The following is a 6,000-nucleotide window of genomic DNA, read 5'->3' on the forward strand; positions in this document are numbered from 1 at the left end:
GAGACGACGGTCCTGACGCAGCTGCGGACGAGGCCGGCGATCTCCGTTTCCTTATCTCCGTACGCTAGGCGAAAGGAGGAGGTACGCTAGCTGAGCGAGCCCAGCGGCTCCCCATGCATCTGGCTTATAGTTGGCCAAATGGGCAAAACCCGATGGGCCAGCACAGGCACGGGCCAAGAAAACACGGCCCGAGCGAGAACGGTCTGGCTTTGTGAGGTGTGCCTTGAAGGATATATGCCTATGTATATAAGCTAGTGATAAGCGGCAGCGAGTCGCAGCTTTTCCATCCACCCATGCATGCTGTGGGAAAGAGGACCAGAGGACTAGAGGAGGAGACAGTGGAATAGAATAAGCAAAGCAATGGTAGCTTTTCCATCACCAATAGTTTGCGGTGGCAATTGGTGATGGAGGCCTTTTCTGATCATCATGCAGGCATGCATCAATCGAGTACTGCCTATTTCTAAATCACGTAAAATTTTCACTAAATTTTTTGGTTTGATACACCTAAATTTTTTTAGTTTGATATGCTTGTGTCATTAATAGGTGGACCTTAGTCCATCCTATATATATTACATCTATTCGAAGCCAATGCTTATAATATTTTCTATAGATTCAACTTAATTAGTATAGTTTGACTTGGAGTACACAAGAATATCATTCTTTTCAAGACGGAGGTAGTATTAGATTAGAAAAAAATACAAAACAGAAAAGAGAGATTTGTAAGTCCACCACCGGGTCTTTCTCTTAGATATATATAAATAATTCTCAAATAATAAACATCGAAAGGCCCATTAGTATTGGAGGTTAGTCACCATCTATTAGTCCCGTATTGCTCATGGATGAGTACGTAATGGTTTTCCTCCATACAATTTACACAGACTCTTTGTATACAGGAGGCCCCTCCGTTTGGAAACCTTAAGGCAATTTAAACAAGTTAGGGTTTTGCCTCTTGTTTGCGCCGGTGAAGGCAGTTTATATGAGTTAGGGTTTTGCCCTCTCGTCGCTGCTTGCACTGGCGTGCCGCTCGCGATCTTATGTCCAAGTCAGGAGTTACAGCGCACCATCGTCTTCAGCGCCGGGTCGGTTACTGCGAGGTCAGTTGGTATAATCCGATGTTAATTCAAATTATAACCATGTTGTTTCTGATATTAATGAAATAGTATGCTAGAAGGGTTTTTTATGCTAGTATTGCTTGCAAGCAAACACGGCGCTTTGCCGTTGTTAGTTTCATCGAGGAGATCGGTCGTCTCGATCACGTGACGGCTAACGCCGAGATTCCTTCCTAGCATCAGAAAGGGAAACAGATCGGATCGGAATGGATGTCCTCATGTTCCCTTGCCCCTCTCCGGTCCGGCGATACAAGGAAGATTCCTCCACCTCTACCCACCCCAGTCCTTCCATACAAGGAAGGAAACGTCGGAACTGGACTGGACTGCATCTGCATGCATGCACTCCCGAGTCCAAGTGTCCAACTGTATGCATGCTCCTCCGCTTGCACGGCGTGCTCCTACAGTCCTACTCCCGTCACACACCTCCTCCAGTTTAATCCAAATCAGTTACGCTAATATGTTGTCAAGATCAACCCATCCATAAGGCCATCATGACTAGTCAACTACTTAAACTAACTTGACGAGATATTGAAAGCGATCGGGTGCTCTAGCCCAAGAGGGGGAGGGGGTGAATTAGGCACAATTAAAACCTTAACCTATGGCTCCAATTAGTTTGCACAAAACTTAAATTAAAACAAGTTATCTAGATGTGCAACTATGGTTCATCTTAGTGTGTAACCCTCATCCCAAAAGAGATTTACAACCTATAGCCAATCCTAGCACGATACTACACTAAGAAAGTAAAGGCATACAAGTTGCAATAAGAAATGCGGAAGCTTAAAGAGAAGGATGAGAGGAAGCGAACTCTCGACACGAGGATTTATCCCGTGGTTCGGTTTGCCACAAAGGCGCCCCTACGTCCACGTTGTTGAAGCACTCACTAAGAGTATCGCTTCCCGGCAATCAAGTCTCTTCCGTGAACACAATCACAGTCACGTTGATCCCGATCTTCACTAAGGGAGTTTGCCCACGAAGGAGGGGTCTCCGTTCCCCGCACAATGTCGTCGATGCCGCTCCACACCAAGCCGGAGAGTCGTTGATTTGCCGGCGAGTCACCAAAGCTCCAAGGATGGCCGGCGCACCAAGATACAAGGATGCTTCACTCTAGAACCACAGCACAAGGATCTAAATCTTGCTTGATCACTCACTCAAGAGCTAACCTAGCACTAACACTCACAAAGCTTGTGCTAAGGACTAAGAATTTGATCTTTATGCTCTTGGATGGCTTGGAGGTGTGAGTGGGTATGAGTGGGATGTCCAGCAACTCCAGCAAACTTCAAAAGGCCGGGGGGCTCATATATATAAGCCTCCAAGTCGAACTAGCCGTTTGTAGCCGTTAGCAGCTTTCTGCGTAGGCATCGGAACATCCGGTGCATAGAGCATCGGTTCTTCCGGTCACTCTGCGCTCTGAACAGCCGTTGGCTTCTCTGACACGGCCGCAGCACCTTCAGGGACCATCGGTTGATCCGATGCTTAGACGTCGGTTCTTCCGGTGACACTTGATCCGCAGATAGCCGTTGCTCTTGCTGACGTCATTGCACCGACGCACCACCGGTTCAACCGGTGCTGAAGGCTTGTCTGCTGCACGCTTGACAACGTCTCTGGAACATAATACGTTGAATGCACCGACACTTCTCTTGACACCGTCGGTTCAACCGGTGCTTCATTCTTTCTTCACTTGATCTCCAGAGGTGCTCAGTCTTACACCAAAGCCAAGCCGTCAGATCTCCCGACAACCATCGGATGCACCGATGCTATAGTCATCGGTTCTTCCGGTGCTACTGATTTCAGTAGAACTCGTCCAATTCAGTGTTTCTTTGAGTTCTTTCTTCGTGTTTTGCTTTGCATGGTTTTTTTACTTCATCCCTGGGATCTAGAAATGCTCACTTAATAAAAGCATTAGTCCCATTAATTGCGTTGTCATTCGATCACCAAATTCACTCGAAATAGCATAAATGGTGCCATGTTCGCTACATATATTAATTAAGTAACTAAGAGTAAATCGTGGTTACGCTTGACGGTGTTTGGGCGGGGCGCCGGATCAACGGCGGCGGCGGGGGCACAGACTCCAAACGAGGATGTACGCCAGCAGCAGGTGGCAGATGCTGAAGACGGCGCCACCCCTCGCGAGGGCTGTATCCGGCATGAGATGGAACGCGGCGAGGGCCTCGGCGGCGAGCCCGGCGACGAGGAGCGCCGTCCGCAAGGTGGTGGAGAGGCAGCACCGTGAAGTGAAGACCCTGATGGAGACGGTCGTGGTGACGACGGTGAGGAGGGCGGCGTAGACGAGCATGAACCACGTCCATGCCGGGGCGGCGCCGGAGATGACGTCGTCAGACATCGTCTTGAACAGTGGGTACGGGGGGTGAAGGCGAACAGCGCGTACAGGACCTCGTACGCGTGCTCGGCGGCGCCCTGTACGAAGGCAACTTGAGAATCCAAGACAGACGGGAGCAGGGGAACGAAGAGAGGGAATCCGAGGAGGGAGCTAAACAGAGATGGGACGAAGAGAGGAGAATACGGACCTCCTCGTCACCGGTGGCCGAAGCGTCGTCGGAGGCCACAGATGGGAGGCCGTGCTGATCCACGTCCACGTTGTGGTCGTGACGGCCGCCGCCGTGGTGGGACGCCGCTGGCGGCGAGGCGCGCTGCGCCACGCCGGAGACCTCGGCGTGGTGGGAGTGGGACGCCGCCTCGGCCCTCTCGGCGGTGGCCGAGAAGGCCCCCGCTGCCGAGAGGAAGAACAAGGCGGAGGAGGCAGCGTAGCTGCGCGAGCCAGTGGCGCTGGCGCTGGCATCCATCCCGGCGGCCTCCTCCTCGGCTCTCTCGCTCGGCTGGTGTTGGTGCAGCAGGGGATCGGTGCGTGGTGGTGCTAGCTCTCGGGTGCAGGGGGTCGGTGGTGCAGCTGGGACTGGGAGGAGTCCGATCGGAGGATCGGGGCGCTTGCTGGGGTTTTGCAGCTGCGAAAGATACATCCCGAGCCGACCCCTCCTCGCCGAAACGGGAAAGATACGTGCTATATGCGTGCTTAATTTTGATGAGCCACCCCTCAGCACACGTATGGTGCAAAAGTCATTATTAATTAAAGCAGCTCGATCGGCACGAGCGGGTGGACGGGATCACGGGAGTAATCGGAACAAAAGCGCCGTGTGTGTGTCTGTCAGCAGAGCGAGAGCAGAGCATGCTGTGTATGCGCCCGCCCACTGGCCCATCGATCCGTCCGTCCGTCCGTCGCTGGAGGTCATCGACCGGCCGGCGTGGACGTGGGCTCCGATCCGGGCGCGCGTACGAGGTGGCGGTGCCTGGTGCATGCACCAGCAGACCAGCAATCGACCAGTACTGCGTGCAGGTCTCTACTACTGCTACGACTCGACTCAGATTGTAGACATTCCGCATGTACTAGGACTTACCCTTTGCAGGGTCATCCAGTCCTCCGTTCAATTCATCATTCATTTTAAAAAATTAGTAGGGTGCACCGCACGTGTTTAAAAATATATACTGTCAATTGCAAATATTATAAATAGCAATCTGAACAATATGAAAATTACATTGCTTATTACAATCGGGCAATAAGTTGATTCATCTACTGATTGTCGTTCACATGGTTAGCCAACATTCTCTCACGCATGAGCATGTAATCTTCAGAAATAAATTTTGAATAATCATGACGGCACACTGGACATATAGTCGATGTTCTGAACCATTTGACGATACAATTGATGTGAAACCGAGGGATACACTCCTGTAGATATAACACGTCATCTCCTGTTGGAACCAACTCATCCATGCAAATTGAGCATGCAGACTTGGAGTTGAGGCAACCTTGTAACAATGATGTGGCCTCGCAATACACAAATTGGATAGTCAGCTCAATTGAAATGTCACACTTGCAAGCACAATCTATAGGAATGCCAGATGCTCGATCTTCGATGATGAACTCAAGATCCTTGGGAATCACTTGGTCTCAATCCGCTCTGAAGCCATTGTATTCATCTGCATCTTTTAGCTTGGGTATCAAATACTCCATGATTAAATGCCGGCATGACTCTCCGCTGCAGAGTAATTGTACTCCAGGATAGGGAATGTGCACTTCAACAAATTTATTGTCGGACTTTGGAGTAAAAAATGATTCTCTAGGGAGTCCAATGCCAATCCATCTATATGTTTCCCTTCTCGACACATCAATGAATAATTTACTCGGCCAGGCTCCAACCGGCCCTTGTGAAACACTAATTCGCAAGATGCGAGTCGCGATTACAAATCTGTTGGGCATAGTACGTACATCATCCATGAAAATTCTTCCTGTAAAAGTGTCAATTTCGAACATGAGAGCACGACACCGAAAGATGAAAATTAAATATTGCATTCAATATACATATATATGTTAAGACTCAATATAGAAACCGTGAAAATGTCTTAGCTATACCTGGAAGATGAACAATCCACCGGCGATCGGCAAGCTGTGTGCTGTAGTTTGTGGAGACACTCCTGTGGCCGATGAGGCGTCTGATCTGCCCTAGCTGCTGGTTTGCATAGGTCTCTGCTTAATCTCTCTCTCTCTCTCTATATATATATATATATATATATATATATATATATATATATAGTATTTGTATATATGGTGTGACTAAAAGCTATTATAAAGCACCAAATCAAATCACAAATTTCAGGGTCATATAAAGGAAATTATTCCAATGAAAATCGAATCTCAAATTGAATCTCAAATTCCTTGCCCAGAATTCAAACTGTCAAATAAAGATTCAAATTTTGTATAAGCAAACTGACCTTGAAGGTGGGGGACTTTAGAGGGAGGACGCATGCGTGGCAGTAGTGACGCGCGACGGGGATCCTGATGTTGACCTGCTGCTCCTCCATGGCTTGAACGGCCACC

Source organism: Panicum virgatum, chromosome 1K (genome assembly GCF_016808335.1).
Source record: "Panicum virgatum strain AP13 chromosome 1K, P.virgatum_v5, whole genome shotgun sequence".
NCBI lineage: Eukaryota > Viridiplantae > Streptophyta > Magnoliopsida > Poales > Poaceae > Panicum > Panicum virgatum.